The 19,310-nt window shown below is 45.8% G+C and overlaps 1 protein-coding gene across 3 annotated transcripts in view; it reads right to left on the bottom strand.

Moving 5' to 3' along the window:
- LOC144175041 (retinaldehyde-binding protein 1-like) overlaps window positions 1-17,307 on the bottom strand; it is a 42,893-nt gene extending 25,586 nt beyond the window's left edge. The window contains exon 1 of one of the 3 annotated variants that reach the window (XM_077704074.1): window positions 17,157-17,307. The gene's annotated coding sequence lies outside the window, so the exon portion shown is untranslated. Of the gene's footprint in view, window positions 1-22; window positions 184-2,694; window positions 2,863-17,156 lie in introns of those variants that run through there. The other 2 variants (XM_077704075.1, XM_077704076.1) reach the window with 2 other exon arrangements.
- Between the last annotated feature and the right edge of the window lie 2,003 nt (window positions 17,308-19,310).

Here is a 19,310-nt window from a genome sequence, read left to right as displayed (position 1 = left end):
CGGTATGCCGATTATCGCTTACCCCCCTGGCGAAAGTGAACTCGTCGTCCTACAGATCCAAGGTTGGGTAGAGAGAGAAGTGCGCCAGAGAGGCGGCTCGGAAACGATGGCCCCGGCCAAGCGAGACTTTCTCCGTCTGCTGTCTTTTTATCCTGAGCTTGTTTTCACTCTCGGTGGGAAGGACGGCGGGTCGCTCCCACACGACGGAATAGAGCGAACTAGAAGACACAAGTTGCCCTCTCTCGCGATCTGAGCGGGGAGAGAACACAGGCGCGTCGGATATCTTTCATCAGCGTTCATCTCACTTTTTCATCTCCATTTCTATCTACCCCCCTCTCCCCTACTCAATCTTGATTTAGATGCCCATAACCCGAGATGCAGCTATCGCCTCAGTTTTTTCCTCTTCTATATTTCCATAAACCCACACACACAAAAATGCGCACGAATAATCAGGGACGATAGCGCAGCTAGAACACGGACAAAAAGAAGAAAAAACTGGAGCCTGTGCGTCGAGTTCTGTTCCTTTTTGTCCGTGTTAAAGACGCGCTCTCGTGTTCTGATCATGTTCACTCAACATGCCCAAGTAGCCCCTTTAGCGCACAAATAAGCCTCAACCGTACATCCTTTCAGCTCCGTGACGTTTGTTGGCGTCGATCGCTTCCGTGACCGCAGATACATTTGCGCGCTTAATAAGCGCCCTGGATTGTTTACAAATACGTTTGACAGTCACTTCAGAACATGCATTGAGCAGACGACACTGGGGACCGGAGCCACGGGCACGCCACCGATTAGACAAAATGTTCATCAGAAGAGGGGATAAGCAGCGCAGCCGAAACGATTGAAGATGTATGAAGAAGCACATATTTATCCGTAGCCATAGCCACAGCCGCCGTCCCGTTGCTAGGGGGAAGCTTCTCTAAAGCGCACGAGCGGTGCTTGTTGCGTGCGCCGGAGCCCTTACTTACGCTTGATTACTTAGTCAGCACAGCCGGTCGATGGCTTTGGTACGGTTTCGAGTATAGCCAGAACCCCGCGAGTGCGGACCTACCTTGGCCGTAATTAGGAAGTCAATGAGAACCCGTTAGTCACCGCCCATGAACAAGAGCCAGTCTAAATGCCCTAGTTTAATTTCTCCGGGTTATTTAGGCGCAATTAGCGTCGAATCCTCTCGAAAAATTTATTAAAAGATTCTCTTAATGATAGTCTGCAGAAGTTCTCTTTCTTCCAATTGCATCAAGCATTTACCGTCCTACTGCAATTTTCACATTTCCGGTGTTCCGCTACGACAGCCAGAGAATTGAGAAATTGGTTTTGTTTTTATGACGTTGCGTAAAACGTAATGGCTACTCCGGCTGCAAGGCAAATGCTCCAAATGTAATAATCTGCGGACTAAAACGTTTCCGGCTGTTCGCGTTACACAAACCACGGATGGCTAAAACACCGAAATTATTCTTAGGATGTGTAAATGTGAGAGCATTAGTCGTGGCTGAGTTTAGGTTTTATCTTTGAATAGGTTTTCTCTTTAAGTAGGTTTTATCTTTAAATGCGAAAAAATATTTTGTAACAGTAAGAGACAAAAGGTCTCTTCTTTAGCTTTCCGTCATGAAACGTTGCAGCCTCGCTCTGGACGTAACCTTGTACATCGAATTTTTTGCGGGGTCTGCACTTTCGGCTTGGCCTAGAAATTACATGGACTGTATATGTTCCGGAAGCCATCTTTAGGATGGAGATGAAAATTCGTAGCACTGCATAGCGCCCAAATGAAAGTGAAAGACTGAAACTTTGCAAAGAGGCCATAATTGGTGTAAATGTCGAGTGCGACGTTGACGGGGCTTGGGAATGCGAAAAAATGAAGGGGCACCGACGGGTGCAAAATTGTTTTTTCACTGCTTACGAAAATAGCTCATCTCTTGATAAGTCGTAACGTGCCTCTCAGAGCACGTTTCTGCACCGTAATGTTTCCGTTTATCTTTCGTAATTCCTGAAGTCACAATTTTTATATCACAGGGGAATATGACCGGGTCAAATTTACTACCGAGTACTGGATATTTTGAAACTTTAGATTGAAATTTACACGTAATGCATGTTGCTATTTGCAACGGCGCTGCAAAGAGCGCTTGCTGTGTGGGAGAAAACACATGGGTTGCTTAGGTAACAGTTAAACAAGGGCCGTCGAAGCTACGCAGTTTTTTCTCTAATACTTTGCATGGGCTGTAAGTAAACGCGGCTAAATTTGCCCGAAAATACAGTAGCATTTTTTCCATGTAAATACCACGTGGGCTCGAATTTTCAAGACAGATGTCCTGAGATGCTTTCTTTAGAGGCGGAAGGTCTTGCATAAATTCTTCGCTTCCACCTAATATGATGATTAAGGGTCCTAAATACAATTCCGTAAACATTTGGTATACGCGGGTATGTGGTCCGCGTTGTAATCTGGACAGTCAAAACAAAAACTGCTGCTCCAAAGGCAAGAGAAAAGAACGCCAGTATATTCATGTTCACAAAACATGCGTCGAAAACAAAGCGGGAAACCATGTTTAAAACAACGCGAAACTACAAAATCGATACGAAAACCGCACAGCTAGCTCGTCTATACAAAACTCAGCATAAGCACGTAGCAGACGTACTTAGTAATAATCAAGCACAGTAATAATAAAACAAACAGTAATAATAATCAAACAAAACTGCCCTCACGTGTACGGCGCAGGATGGTGGTGGCGTCAAGTCAAGTAGTGGCGAGGCAGTAACGAACAGGGCGGCAGAAAAAGTACGACGGAGGCAGCAGATAAACTACCACGGAGGCTTTGCATTGCAAGGACGATTCACCGACGAGCGAGTTCACGCGAGGGCCGTCTGGACTCGCCCGCAGCGGCGCGCCCAGGCGTCCTTGAGTCACAGCCGCGATGGCGCTTGGTATCGTTCGATGTCAGTGAACCTTCCACCCGTAATCGAGCGTCCCGTGATTGACGCCCCCACGCAGCTTGTGTCAGTGCGTGATGTATTTATCGCGCGGATGCGGTGGCGGCTAAAGCAGTGATCTCAGCTCTCGGCCCATCTGCCTTCTCTTGTTTCGGTCCACATTTCGTCCCGACACTCTGTCATTGCCCTGTTGACCATCTTCGCTGTATCGCCTAGTCGCGCGGGTAGTCTCCAGATCCTACACCACTCCCCCCTCCTCCAGTCTTGGCAAGGTTGTTTGGTTCAAACTATCACCATGCGCTGACTGGGTATTTTATGGTTGCCGCTGACAATGTACGGCAATAATAACGCGTCACTGGCTATCAGCAGTCCAACTTTGTACTTAGCGCACTCTTTCTGAATTATATACGTGTCTATAGGGGCACGGACTCCGCCAAATCTCATCTTTGTGGCTGGTTGTCGGTGGCCCTAGCATTTGTAACGCTAATGCCGAAGGAAGTTTTATTTATTTGATTTTATTTGAACTACAACGTATTTAAGTATTCTACAATGCTGTATATTCATTTGATATGATTTTAATTGACCTGCACCGTATTTAAACATTCTACACTTCAATAAATCGCGCCGGCGGGTACTAGCAAGTGAAAGTCAGTCTCCCGGGCGGGCAATAGATGCTTATGTTTAGAGCCCAAACCTTAATAATAGGCCGAATTCAAAAAAAAAATGCACGCAATGATCTCATACCGACAAATTCTCACCGCTTGGGAAAAGAATGCCTTACTGAAAAAAAATGTTGTTCCAAAGGACTGGTCTTGCGGCTTGCTCTTTAAAATTAACAATATTACGAACAGATATACATGCTCCTGTATTGAAAGTGATTCTTAATGACCGTCACGTCTTTTCTGCTAACATGACTACGGCACGAGTCTGTCTTTAGAAAATATTCCAGCGAGGCCTTTTTGTCTAGCGATTCTATTCTTATAATTGGTTGAACGATCGAGCTTCTCTTTTTCTTGCGTCGTTTCGCCACAGGGCATAAGTAACAAGCAAACAATGGGCAAAACACGGCAGAAGTACGACACATAAGGAAGGAAAAAAACACAGTGATGAAGAGCACTACAGGAAACTATACAGCATAGTTTCCGAAATAAATTCCAAGAGTTTGTTGTAACGGGGGCCGTGCGTCCACCGATGAATATCGGGAGGGCCGGTCGCGGAAAAAATGGTCCCCAAACAAATGGTTCCGGCACAAATTGCACCGGAACTAATGGTCCCGGAACAAATGGTCCCGGAAGAAATGTTCCCAACTTCAAAGTAGGAAAAAATGGTCCCACCAGTATACATCACCTATGCATACGCGCCTGTATGAGGGAAGGAGGGAAGGGGTCGGTCAGTGTATTTATATATGTTTGTATTTGTTGACAATGTATTTTTCATTCGTCTATATATAATATATTTTCTAAGGCTGAATTTACGTGAGGTAAATGCTGCATACAAATTTGTCGTCGTACGTGTATGTTCTTCCGTGCTTCCGTTGTCTGGGATCTTTTGTTTATTAACGCTTGAGAAGCGATTCCCAGTGGAGCCTGTGTGGTGTACCTATTTAGAGTGACAGTATTATTTAGGTTATGTGAAGTATCGAAAATGTGAGTGGGCCGGCACTGCTGAATATCAGAAAACATAGAGCTGTACTAGTGCATCACGATCGCCGATTTATCGCTATTTCAAAAAATAACTTTACCCGGTTAATGGTTTATTGCGTTAGCTAAGCTGCGATATGGTGCTCTTTATCTGAAATGCTTCGATATCTGCAGTTAGGATCAAGTGAAGCGGCTCTAATCAAGATTTTGGACCGTGATAATATTGCAGCTTGCAGCTTAGATACTTTTGTTTTTCTCCGAAAATGTGCAATGTTGCTGCGAGGTTTACGAGATCGCTGGCTAACATGGTTTGTTAATTTTGCTGGCGTGTTGCGGGAGCGTAAGAATATCTAAGGGTAGAAGGTGAGCTCATCGAAAGTGGTCACCCACCATAAACAACAGACTTTATTGTTCGGAACTTCATTTGAGTACACATACATGCAGTTTATTCGCGCAAATACATAAGCAAGTTTTCGCGCGTCTTTCTGCGGCTTTACTTTCCCAGAAATTGCGAGTATCAAAGACAGTCACTTGTCATGGTTCAGTGAAAAGCCCACTATTGATGCAAGTTGATGCACCGCCACCGCCAGACCAGCCCTCTTGGGACGCCCCTTAAAAAGCAAATATCAATCAGGAAGGAGGGGGGTTTACCTAGCTAATATAACTAATATTGCCCGAAGAGGTCAATAAGATTAATATTGCCGAACAGGTGCCTGGGACCATTTGTTCCGGGACCATTAGTTCAGGGACCATTTGTTCCGGGTCCATTTGTTCTGGAATTATTTGTTCCTACACCCCGGGAGGGCGGCCTGGGCGATATCATGTGGCCCCCATGTGTCGAGCTCGGGCTGGTTGGAGCTCTGGATGCGTCCCCAGGAAGTGTTCCAATGTCGCTTCAACAACAAGGGCAGGGCAGTAGGGGCAGGTCGGGGAAGGACCCGCAAGACTAGAAGTCAACGTTGCTCGCACAGCAGGCGTCAGTGCGACGCCCAGGCGAATTCTCCGAAGCACGACCTCTTCACGCCGGGTTAAGCCGCCAGGAAGGTCAGACCCACGCGGAGGGAGAAGGGCACGCGTGGAGCACCAAAGAATATCTTTTTTGATTAGTAGGGTGTCCTCCAGTGACAGCTGCAGATACGGGAGCGGGAACACCACTTGCTGCGGATGAGCGGCCGAGTCGGCGAGAGCATGCGTCGTCGTACTCCGGCGGCTCCAGGGGACGCGAACAGGGCTCGGGAATGATTGCAGTATCTTGTGCACCTCACATGCAACACCAAGTGCACTGTTTGTTACACGCCGGAGCTCTCGAGCAGCCTGGGTGGAATCCGTGTATAATACCAAGCACGGTGGTGGGTCAGCGCAGAGCTCAGAAGCTAAAGCGCTCAGGCCATCACGGATGTCAACCATCTCCGCCAACACAGAAGGAAGTAGCGCCTCCGTGAAATACGTGCATGTCTGGTTGATGGATGACATGCTCTACCGATAAGCCTTATGTTTCAGTGACCACGTGTATCTCTGAACCACGAGTTCCAAGTGTCCTTTTGGCTCTGCTGGGTCAATTTTTGATTTCGTGTTTAGCCTGCTCGCGAATTCACTTGTGTCGTCAGCCACGTTAGCCGTGCTGACAATTTTTCGGCATGGTCATCATCATCATCATCATCAGCCTCTCTACTACCACTGCAGGCCAAAGGCCTCACCCATTATGTCCAATTATCCCGGTCCTGTGCTAACTGCGACCAATTTATCCCCGCAAACTTCTTGATCTCATCATCCCATTTAACTTTCCGCGGCCCCCTTCCCCGCTTGCCTTCTCTAGGGATCCACTCTGTTACCCTTACTTACCAACGGTTATCTTGCCTTCGCATTACATGACCTGCCCACGTACATTTCATGTTCTTAATTTCTACTAATATTTCCTTAACACGCATTTGTTCCCTGACCCACTCCGCTCTCTTATTGTCTCCTAATTTAAACCTATCATCTTCCGTTCTATTGCTTGCTTAGTCATCCTAAAATTTAAGTCGAACCGTCTTAGTGAGCCTCCAAGTTTCTGCCCCGTAGATGAGTATACGTAAGATGCAGCTGTCATACACTTTCGTCTTCAGGGACAATGGTAGGCTGCCATCGATTATCTGATGATGCCGCCCTAATGCACTGCACCCAATTCTTATCCTTGTAATTATCTTTGCCTCATGGTTGGGAACGGGGGTCACAACTTGGGTTAAGTAGATATATTCACTTTCGAGTTCCACTGCATCGCCACCTTTCTCAAACAGCTGTGGTCTCCCGAGGTTATTGATCATTGCTTTAGTTTACTGCATATTAATTTTTAGGCCCATGGTTCTACTCTGTTTGTCCAGTGCGGTAAGCATGCTTTGCAATTCGTCCCCCGAGTTACTCATCAGCAAATGTGTGGTTGCTGAGGTATTCTCCATTAACCCTTACTCCCACCTGTTCCCAATTTAATGTTCTGAATATCTCTTGAAACATGATGTGAATAACATTGGAGAGACTGTGTCTCCTTGTTTGACGCCCTTCCTTATAGGCATTTTACGCCTCTCCTTATGGAGGACGATGGTAGCTGTGGGTCCATTGTAGATATCCTCTAATATTCTTACATAATGATTGCCTACACCCTGGTTTCGTAATGCCTGAGTGACTGCTGAGGTTTCCACCGAGTCAAATGCTTTCTCAAAATCTATGGAGGCTATATATAGGGGTTGAGTATACTCCGCGCACTTCTCTATCAACTCATTGATGGTGTGAATATGGTCCATTGTTGAATAGCCTTTACGAAACCGTGCTTGTTATGTAGGTTCACTGAAATCCAAGGTAGCAGAAATTCTGTTAGCGATTACCTTGGTAAGTACCTTGTAGACGACGAACGGTAAGCTGATTGGCATGTAATTTTCCAAGTCCTTCGTGTCACCTTTCTTATGAATTAGGATGATGTTCGCATTCTTCCAAGATTCCGGTATACTCGCGGTCATTAGGCATTGCGTGGACAGGTTTGGCAGCTTTACTAGTACAATTTGCCCACCACCCTTCAAGAGGTCTGCAGTTATCTGATCTTCACAAGGTGCTTTGTCCCTGTGTGTTCCTTTCAAAGCCTTCCTTACTTCTGTGGTTACTGGCGGGATGTGTATCTTTTCTGAACTACTTCCTCGTTCGGTATTATCCTGGATGCCCCGCCTATTGTACAGATCTCTCAAGAAATCCCACGCTGCAATGACTATTTTATCCCTATTTGAGATGATATTGCATTGCTCGTCTTTAAGTGCATACATCTGATCCTTCCCCATGTCTAGACGCCTCTTCACTGCTTTCAGGCTACCCCCGTTTTTTACAGCATGGTCGATCCTCTCCATAATAAACTTCCGTATGTTAGCTGTTTTACGCTTATTGATTAACTTCGAAAGCTCGGCTAGTTCGATTCTGTCAGCTGGGGTAGATATTGTTATTTTTGCCGTTTCCTAATTAAATATTTTGTGTCCTGGGAAAGTTTACCAGTATGCTCCTGTCTAGCCATTGCGACCCCGACTTCTACTTCACACTCCGTGATAATGACTGTAAGATTGTCGCTGGCTTCCTGCGTCGTAATATCTGCTTCCTTGGTAAGAGCTGAATGCCGGTTCTGCAGCGCGATCCCAAATTCTTCAACTTTACGTATTACTGTTAGCTCATTCATCGGCTTCTTTCGTACTAGCTTGTTACGGTTCTCCTCAAATCTAGTATAACTCGAGATCTTACCATACGGTGGTCACTAAACGTTACTTTTCTGAGCACTTCCACATCCTGCACGAAGCAGGGTTATCGGAAGTCTATTTAATTTTTATGCTCCCCATTCGGACTCCTCCCCGTCCACTTCCGGCTCTCCCGTTTGCAGAAGAAGGTATTCATGACGCATAGATTATTCCGTTCTGCGAACTCGACTGGTGGGTCCCCCCTGTTATTACTACAACCCAGACCATAGTTCCCAACTGCCTTGTCTCCAGCCTGCTTCTTGCCTAGTTTAGCATTGAAGTCTCCCATAACTGTGTTTGTACTTTAACCATTGCCGGTTCCACATCTTCATAGAAGCGTTCCACTAGGTGGTCATTGTGGCTGGATGTAGGCGCGTAGACCTGTACCACCTTTAATTTGTACCTCTTATTCAGCCTAATTACACCACCGGCTACCCTTTCAATAATGCTATAGTATTCGTCTGTTTCCAGCTATGCTTTTATTGACTAGAAATCTCACTCCCAGTTCTCCTCTGTCCACTAGACCACGGTAACATAGGAAGTGTCCATTTTTCAGCACCATAAAGGTTTCCTCTGTCCTCCTAACCTCACTGAGCCCTAAGACATCCCATTCAATGCCCTACAATTCCTCGAACAACACCTCTAGACTCGCCTCGCTAGATAAAGTTCTCGTGATAAACGTTGCCAGGTTCAGATTCAATGGCGGCCTGCCAGGCACCAGGGATTCTAAGACCCCTCGGCTGCGTCACTGGTCTGACCGCGGCCGTGGTCAGTTGCTTCGCAGCCACTGAGACTGAGTGCCGGGGGTTAATTAGTGTATTCACGGGAGGTTGTGGGTATTGCTACACCAGGGTGGCCAATCCTTCTCTGATGCAGCTTTGCACCCTCCTTTAAAAGAAGAAGAAGAATAAGAAGAAGACTATTTTACAGCAGACGGTGTTACAATGCCTGCTAACGGGGAAGGAGCTAAAGGCATTGAATGCCTGACGAGGGCGCCTGACCCTCTGGAGTTCACAACAGAGGAGTCCACAATGAGGACACGCTTCAAGCAAATATACAGAGAGAAAAAAAATAAGTAAAATGAGAAACATACAAAAAATTCTACATTTCCAATTAGGGGAATCACAAGTTATACAATATATACAAAACTTTTCTGCAATACCTGTTACTAGCAGATACAGTAGAACACGACACATTTCTTGACTTATTTTTCATTACGTCTATGAACATGAGGATATGAAGGAACATGAAGACAAAACACAACTTTGTTCACTTTGAAACAGCTGGCCTTTGATAACTAGTTCAGCTCCATTCCATCCGCTAAGACGCGTTTGAACCAAACTACGCAAAAATATTAAGAACTTAAAAATTTCGCGTTAGGGGGACGTAATATCGTCAGGCGTTACGTATTATGGGAGCGCAGTAAAAACATTTTTTGTTAATGGCACGTTCGTGGCAATGGCAATAATGGCAATGATTTTAATGGCACGTTCGTGTTCAAGTGCTACGATAAAACGGAACTGCAGGCCCCACTATAATGTCTAGTCATGATTCCTGGCACTGGTATAGGCCGTCGGCCGCCTCAATTATGACCACCAAAGTGGCTGCGGAGTTTCGACTGCTTCAGCTGTTTTCCTTAAGATGTCCATTATTTTATGAAGTTTGTGATACAGTTGATATCGTTGTTATCAGGACAAATCAGTCTTTTTAAAGACGATTGTCTTTCTTGGGCTACTTAAACTCAGAAATTTTGGTCTGTCTGTATGTCTGTCTGTCTGTCCGTCTGTCTGTCTGTAACTCGATTCAGCCACCCTACCAAAGTAAAATTGATATTGCGCAATAGTCGTATATACTCACAGCCAAATGTAAACGTCTAAGCCCGGTTTATATGTTAATACTTGTCAACTTTGTTGAACAAGAACAAGACATTACGCAAATATAAGACAGGAAATTAGTACACAAGTGATATTTACAGTGTTCGTTTATTAAAAAATTCATGGATGCTTGGTTTTTCGATAACAAATGATATTCCACATCTACTGCAGAAAACCGGCGCCTCCTGGCGGCATATTAAAAATGACACGGCAGCATCAACGAAAGGTTCCACTAGCTAGGTTCCACGTTCTGCTTAGAACGCACGTGGAGCACGGCCACGCGGTTCTATAAACCTTGTAGTCGGCCGCCTCCATTCACGCGCATCTCCGCCGTACTGCAGCGCTGGCATCGAGCAACCCGGCCTGTAGCAGTGAAACGCGGTAAATTCAAATCGCCTTGCGCAAACCTTTAGTGTGTTTACCTTGGGATGAGCGCGACGGTACATGAACAGCATGAGACGTGAGCGGGAAAGCAAATAAGGACATTTCCTTGGCAAATGTCTACAAAAACTATCGTCTTTTGACGACATTTGCAGCAAAAGGAGCAGATACGCGGCCAATTTTTAATCAGCCAAACTTGTATTTTCTCTTAATGACACCTTCGCAGCATGTTGATAGCAAAACCAGTAAATTCTCTTTTCAAGAGAAAGCTGGATTAGCGAAGGTATACGGGTAGGGATCTACGCGGGCGAATGAACCTCAGTGTGAGACCTATCCTCGCCACATATCTGGCTTTCAAGCGCTCCTCTAGGCAAAGACTCTCATTCCGTTCGTAATTGGTGGCTTGAGCCATCCAATCTCTGGGAACGGCGATGCAAATAAAAAAAGTGGCTGGGTTTAGGTAGCCTAAGAAAGACTATCGTCTTTAAAAACTGCCGCGTCTATTCGGCGCACTCCAGAAGGTTCCGTTTTGAGACCTTCCCTCGCATGCCATGTCGCTGTGTCTCGCACAAGTGAGTGCCGCAACCTGTAGCAGTTAAAGTTCATGCCATGGTGCTGTTGCAATTTCCCGTACTCAAATCCTGCTAAACAGATGTAACGTCGGCTGCAGTTTTTTTCCTCTGGCCTTCTAGAGCGGCTGTTGCTTTAGCGTTTCCTTAATTGCGCACGTGCCTTGACTAACGTGCTTTCACTTTTGTTTTTTCCTTAAGTCCGCTTTGCGTATCCATGGATCTCTGAGACTGAGTCCGATAAACGCTATGGCCTTTCCCGCTAGATAGATACTGACTTTGGAGGTGCATTTCCGTCCGTTTTCTACACTTTGAAGGCTAAGCTCTCCGAAATTTAATAGCAGCTTGTCTTGTTGCGAGTGCCAGATGGTGCAGAATAATTTAATAGGGGAGCGTGGCGTGTGCAGGGGTTGGGGCCGTCGGAAGAAACCTGCATTAGGCTATGTTCAAAAATGGGAACAGAATATTCACCCTCACAGCAAATGGAACACAAAGTAAAGCGATGCAAAAAATGCAGAAGTTCAGAGAATTGTCCACTAATGTCGAGCATTCTTATGGCGCTTGTGTAAAGTGTGAGCTCTTTACAGACAGGCTTGACTATCAGTAGCCGAGACATTGCGTTCTCTTTTTGTTTTGTTTCTACGTTTTCTTCTGTTTCTTTGCTCCTGTTGTGTTAATGTATCCCATTGTAGCTATTTGGTGCCTTTACCTCACCAATTATGGGATTTTCCTGAGATGCCAGGCTCAGGGCATAGCTGGCCCATTTTTGTGATTTTTTATTCATATTTCATTCATTTTCATTTATTTACACTCAGAGCCGTGAAGTGTTACAGAAAGTACGCGTACAATAATAAACAATAAGAAGAGGAGAACAACAACAACAAAAAACAGCGCAGCAGTTACGAAAAGTTATTGCTGACTGCGGACTTGAAGTGCGCAGCACCGCTGATGGAGACGTCGAAGGCTGGAAGGTGATTCCACTGCAAGCTTGCGTTGGAACAAACGAGTTAAGGTAGACGTCTGTTCGGGAGATTGGCTAACCAACGTTTAGCGGATGATCAATGCGTGAGGACATGTGTAATGGAACTGAAAAAAGGATGCCTTTAGGGTCTGATTGGTGTAAAATATTTTATAGAAAACCCATAGGCGGGATATCATACGACGGGTTGCAAGATCAGGTAGTTGTGATTTTTTTCATAATAGTGACCCTGAATGACCGGGAAAGTTGGAAAAAATTAAACAAGTATCTTCAAGGTTGGAGAAAAATTATATTAAATATCTTCAAGGTTGGAGAAATTGGCGGAATGCGGATCCCATACAAGAGAGGCGTATTCAATCTTCGGGCGGACAACGGTTTTGTAAAGCTGCAGTTTTGATGCTGCGTTCTTTACTGGGAATTTTCAGTTTGTCTAATTGTTTTGGAGGACATGTATAAAATGCATATTTTCTATTTTTCAGTTCTTTTCTGCTAACTTTTGTTTTCTTCTCTTAATTTCTTGATTTTTCAAAATTCTGTTCGACCAATTGTCTTCACTTACGCCATTATAACGATAAGTGTGTTACTTCCGCCAGTTCTGCGTTTTTGTGAATACGCAGGTCGTCAAATGGTTTTCTTAGTTTCGCTATTTGTAACAGCAAAGCTTGTTAGGAAATCGTAGTTTATCGTGCCCGCATTTAAAAATGCTAAGAAATTGCCGAGCGCGCACGTCAGCACGGGCATCGCGTCGACCGCCGAGCAGTTAACAAAACCATGAAAATGTTGAGTGCTGGTATGTACGTACCTCGCGACGACCGCCCAGCGTCCCCGCCGCATCTTTGTCAAGACAAGCATACCCACTTAGGGAGGTTGGCCAAGATTGCGGTGACCACCCGGCCATTAAAAAAAGAAAATTGGAAGTGCTCGTGTGTGCGTGCCTTGCTGCGACCGCCCAGCGTCCCTGGCGCACATTTGTCAAGCCAAGCGTACCCACTTATGGAAGTTGGACAAACTAAAAAAAAACTCCAGCGTTCGCCGTAAGCGTGGCAACACTTGCTAGGAACGAGGACGACATGGCATAGCGCGCACGCCCTTCCAAGGTGATGTCCAATGAGTATCACTTCCAGAAAAGTGAAGGAAGCTCACACTTATAGCAACAATGATGGAGTAAAGGTGGTCGCGGCAGCGAAAAAGAAGGAAATTGTCTGCAACTGCGGGCTTAAACTTTCGTGATGGGCGTGAAAATTGCGTACAGCTCGCTAACTTCACGTTTTGCGTGTTGGTGAGAGCTTCCTTCATTTTTATTCGCAGTTCTAACGTTGTTTTGCGGCATTGTTTTATGTATTCTTCGTTGCTCGGATATTTTTAAGATGCATATTTTTTATTCTGCCACACGCTTCCAGCAAAAGTTGTTTTTTTTTTATTTTTTGGTTTTCAAAATTTTGTTCGGCTAATTATCCCCACTTACGCTATTATAACGATAAAATGGGTCACTTCCGCATGTACTGAATTTTTGTGCGAAAGTAGGGCGTTACACTCCCCCGGCTGTGAGGGTACTCGGCAATAAGTTTTCCGCGTTAAAGTTTACCTCAAAGCTTAACCGGTTTGGCCTCATCCGAAGCCCAAAACAGAAATGCGTCGCAAAAATGAAGCACAGCTGAAGCTGGAAAAACCTTATTCTCAAGTTAGTCGGTGGTGGATGGTGATGGTGTCAAGGCTACTCCTGGGGCAGCTCAGGAAAACAGCGCGCTATCAGGGAAGATATGAAGGAGGTGTCGGCTTGCAACGGCGGTTAATAAACAAAAGGGGCGTTTTGCTACGGCTGTCACAACCCGCACCATACGCGGCTCTATGTGTCCTTGAGCCAAATTCGTATTGATGTTAGTCTTCTCTCTGTGCAAGCAGACCTTGCACCCTACATGAATCCAGATACTTCTGATAGCGCTATAGCCCCACGTGATGTCGAGTCATCACATTTTTTGGGGGCGGCGGGATCTTCGTAGACTTTCGGTCTAGCCTTGAGACGGCGCGCTTTCTTCGAGTTAAGACATCGTAATATTAGCTCTCCGCGCATCCCCTTCCTCTTCTTCAAGTCCTTCTGTTTGCTCCTCTCCTTGGTTGCTTCCTGTTTATCATCCTTTTTGCTTCATCGCCTCACAGCATGCTGGCAATGGCACAAACAGGTCGATAACACGTTGCCCGTGTACGATACTTCACACCACCTTCTTTATATCGTATATTCGCAAGAACAAAACACAGCGTGGCTGCCTGAATGTTTCGCCCAACCTTTACAAACGAACTGAGCCCTCTACATTCCCTTCAGTACAAGCATGAGCGACAAGAATGCTTCCCGGCGAAGACGGTGCATAGAGCTAGCTGAACCAACAAACCTAGCCGTCACGACGCGGCGCGGAGAACTAATTTATAAACTGAAAGAAAAAAGGTAAATATTTAAAGAAAACATTGCCTCCAATACACGCTCTGAAGGTGGTTGGACTCCGAAGCTGTGAACGACACCCACAGCTACCACCCATGCGACGTCACTTGAATTAACACACATAGCTCTACAAAGAGTGAAACCAGAGACTCTGGCAGCCGTTATTTAACTTTCGATAGGGTGGCGTCCGAACACAGCGGCGACGGCCGTGAAAAAACGGAGAGGAGCATCTGCTGACAGGTGATAAGGGAGCGGCACGTGCGGCTATGGCGTCATCTCTCTCGCTGCCTCCCCCTTAGTCTTCTTTCATGCGTCGCCGCCAAATAGTGCCCTCCTGGCCCTCCCCCTCATCATACTCTGTTCAGTTCACCCCTAATCCGGACCACGTGAAGACCGTCATATACATTATGTGATTTGCACTTCACACTAGGGATTTGAATGAGCGCGAGTGGAGGTGTAGACCCGCCGCAATGCTCGTTGAGTACACCGTCTGTCTCCCCGTCTTCTTATGTGGGCGTAGCTGAGTCGCTAAGACGACGGGCTCTCGCGCCGTTCCTATATGCGGGTGCAGGTTCAATTCCTGGCGGTGCCAGTCATTTCTTTCATTTGCCCTGGAAGTTTTCTGCTGAAGCAGGCACGAAAATTTCCTTGGCTGCTGAGAGGTAGAGGCAAAAAGCTTCGCAGTGAAAAGCACATTGACGTACACCTGCTTAGCGCGAACTCTTTCAAAACGGTGCATGAACAACGTGGGCTATTCGCTAGGCGGAGTTGATAAATAAAAAAAAGAGTTGCAAGCTGAGTACGAAGCAAATTTATTTTGGGGGGTAGTCGTTAAAAGGTATGTTAGCAACTCTACAAACCCCTCTCATTGTACCCAAGGACGCGAGTTGGATTCCCGGACGCGGCGAGAGCTTTTTTGGTGAAGGTGAAAAGCCAAAACGCCCGTTTGTTCGAGAATTCCGGGACGTTAAACATCCCAAGGCGGTGAAAAGTGGTTCGGAGCCCCACACTATACGGCGCGCTTCGTTGCCTGTGCAGAGTCGGCGCTTAAAACCCCACAATCAATCAATCAATCAATCAATCAATCAATCAATCAATCAATCAATCAATCAATCAATCAATCAATCAATCAATCAATCAATCAATCAACCCTCTCATTGCTCAAAATATTTCGACTTCACAGAACTCGCCTGCCTTCTGCATACGCAACTTTTTTCTAGCAGTGTCAATAATCGATCCGCATTTCGAAAATGAAGTAAAGACAGACGTATTTCGGCCAGAGTTATTGCAATTGACATCAAGAACGCCCGCATAACGGAACTTACCAGCAAATGACACCTGAAAACACCACCATTAATTTTGCACCGGGTGCCGAAGAGGTTGTGCACGGAAAATGAGTGAAGGTCACAACGAAACCTGAATGCCTGCTATTTTTTAGCATCAAGAAATATTTCTGATGCTTCGAGCTAAGCACCTTTGACACACGAAAAAAAGCTTCAGTAACCCAAAACTCACCCTCGATGCAGCTATCGCCGCTACTGCATGTTAACAAAGCAACCATAACTTTGCAAGTTTTACATTAGGCTAATCAAATTCCTAATTCTGAGGCAGAAAATTATTACGATATCGATGTCTTCAACTTCCCTCAAAGCTGCACACAGAAGTTTGTGCTACTGTAACCTATGTATCGATGGGACGGGAAGAAGGCTTGAGATTTTTGTCTAACAATTTCGATTTGCGTGGAAATTGAAGTTGAGAATTAAGGCATGAAAATAGAAAAATAAGAAGAAAACTTGAAAAAGCAATTCTGAACAAAGCTTGATTAAGATACCAAATTAATGACTGAGCCCAATGTACTGCCGTTACGCCCCAGAATTCGGATAATTGCATTCAGTTCAAACAAATTAATAATATACAAGTGTGAAAACAAAACACAGAAGAACCATTCATGCTGCAGACGACGGGTGCCTTTATGTGAACAGCATTGTGTGAAACGCAATGTAAGTAGCGATCACAACTAATAGTATCCCGAGGCAGTTGTTTTTTTCTAAAGTGAAGTCCACTGCGAAACACTCATTTAAATATTTTTTGCGCACGTGAAGCTTTCCTTTCATATTTCTCTTCAATAGCGAAAAGTAAAACTTTGGCAATAAACACTGTATTCAGTTTTCAAGCTTGTCTGTCGAAACAAGTTGCCCGTACCTTATAGCGTTTCTTTTCCATGTAAAAATCCACTCGAAAAAATTCAACCGCAGCTGAGCCATTTTGAACCAACTGCAAAACGTGCAGGTTGAAACCTTTCAATCATTGCCTATCTTTTCTCTTTGTGAAGGAACGCATCCGCACCGCAGCTGAGCCATTTTGAACCAACTGCAAAACGTGCAGGTTGAAATCTTTCAATCATTGCCTATCTTTTCTCTTTGTGAAGGAACGCATCCGCAGTGCCAGTTTCCACAATAAAAAGGCCAACAAACGCACCCAGAAGTACTTTCTGCGAAAATACAGACAAGCATAGCCACTGAAAATCAGCCACCTCATGACCAATCTGAAAACGTTTGGGAGAAGTATGCGCTGCTTGTACGCCTAAACTAATACAAATTTTGTTAGCAACCCTCACCTGTGCAGGATCACAGCGTCAACTCCAGGTAGGCTTCACTTGTTGCTGCCTTACTCCCCGCGCTGGTGATCGCACGGACTGTTCTCGTGCGGCGTCTATCCAGTGGGCAATGGCAACGCGCCAAGAAGCCGCTTCGCCGTGCTCGGTGACGTCTAGCAGCTGTTTTCGTACGCGGCACCCGATTATGCAGTCCGGCCGTCGAGGCAGGGTTACCTCACACATTTAGGTTGCGTTGTTTTCCTCCTGCCTACAGGCTGAGCGTGAGGCGAATCATAATAAGGGATGATGATAGTGATGATAATTAGAGTATCTGCTGCCGCAGAGTGTATGCGCACACGCCACACATTTCTGAGCAGCTCATTCGTAGATTGCTGAAAACGTCACGGCGTCTTTCTCTGTCCCATCGCCCCTGACTCTGAACTCCTTTCTACTCAGCATCGAAAATAATTATCAGGTAAACAGAATATGGTATGAAGCTCTCTTCTTCTAAGCGTAGTTGTTTTATCATCTTCGCTTCGAAACTTTTTCCTTCTTTTCGTCCTGCTGCTCAACAAAATGGGGATAAAGCATTATAACAGCGAAGGATTTTCAAATGTCGTCATCAGCATCAACATCAGGTTATTTATGTACACTGTATAATGAAAGCTCCTCCCATGGAAATTTATAACTGCATCCCCCCTGCGCTCTTCGAATCCATTCCTTGCCACCAAATTTCCTTACCTCGATAATCTCTTCATTAAGGTATCGGTCATCGCTTACTTATATTCCCGTCTCTCTGTGGCTCCTTCGTTATTCCGGTGACCCACCGATTGTCAGTTTTCCGCACTACATGCCAATCCAAGCTCCAGATCTATCGCAAAATTTGGGCTAGGCTGCCCTTCACCCGATGTGGTCTCACAGTTTCGTTTCGGAGGCAATACAGTGGGCAGACCAAACGCCGCCTCAATGACCGGTTACGACACTTCAATTGTTTCTCTTTCCGTTTTCGACCCCTTCTCTTATTGCAGTGATTCTAAATCCCCGAAAGTGTGTACCAACCAGCCCAAACGACAACTTTGCTGAACTGTAATGTTCGCCTCATCTTAATCCCCCACTCAGGTGGATTAGCAAGGTCGATTAGCCACGCAGAATTCGAACCAAACACTTTAAGTGGACTGGCCGGAGGCGATGCCGGCTGCCCTGAGAAGTACAATTACATTTCCCACTTTGGCTACGATTTCAACGCACCAAGCCCATTCTGTAATACCTAATGGGGGGGGGGGGGGGGGTCGGGGAGGGGCAGTAATGATGACAGGCGCAGGATCATGGCCGATTCACATGTTCCCATTGCCATAGACCTCAGCACATCCACCCACAGCATTGCTTGAACAACTAAGCGAGAAGTAATGCGCCGAAGCCTAATATTCCAATAGAAATCATGTTCGTACCCGCAACTCTTTGTTGTCGAGAGATCGCCCAATTGACAGTGCACCCGGTTAAACTGTGTTTCTATGCTAGAGCGCCGATAAGAGCGTCCGGGTGGTTCGTAGCCGTTCTTTAAAATACCCACAGACAGACCGCTGTACGGTGACGCGATGATCTGCCGAAGGATTTGAGCCGGACACCCATCTCATTGAGGCAACTCTCGCGCTTCATACGTTGATAACCGACGATTTAGGCAACGCGGCACACACAAAATGCGACGCTATGGGCTACTCAATGGAGCTAACCAAAGTGTGAACAATTTCCGAGTAGGTTGCTCAATTCACCACCGCCTCGATTAGCGAGACCGGTGACTTTACGTTTGCGGATAGGCTGTGCCGCATGACGGTACAACAATCACTCCACCATGTCGACGTCCACCAGCGTTTCGCAAAATAAAAGGCCGCGTCTGGCCCTACACCGCTCTACCTAATGTAAACCAAGGTAAGCCAACCTAATCTAGCTAATCTAACGTAATATGACCCAACGAACGCAAAGCAATTGTTTAAAACACCAAAATCTAACCAAAGCCATAAAAATTAGTTAAACTTAGAAAGTTAAAAATATAACTGCGGCGGCAGCTAGTCTCGAACTACGTCCCTTGGCATGAAGACGCTATTGGCGGTGAGATCTTTGAGTGGCGCCCCCTAGCTCTGACGTCGGCTTAGGGATTCGCGCCGCTGTCGTCTGCTA

The sequence above is a fragment of the Haemaphysalis longicornis genome, unplaced genomic scaffold (genome assembly GCF_048455015.1).
Source record: "Haemaphysalis longicornis isolate Haplotype H1 unplaced genomic scaffold, Haemaphysalis longicornis Haplotype H1 scaffold_3, whole genome shotgun sequence".
In the NCBI taxonomy this organism is placed as follows: Eukaryota; Metazoa; Arthropoda; class Arachnida; order Ixodida; family Ixodidae; genus Haemaphysalis; species Haemaphysalis longicornis.
The sequence above is the reverse complement of the archived record's forward strand: the minus strand, read 5'-3'. Positions and strand labels throughout refer to the sequence as shown.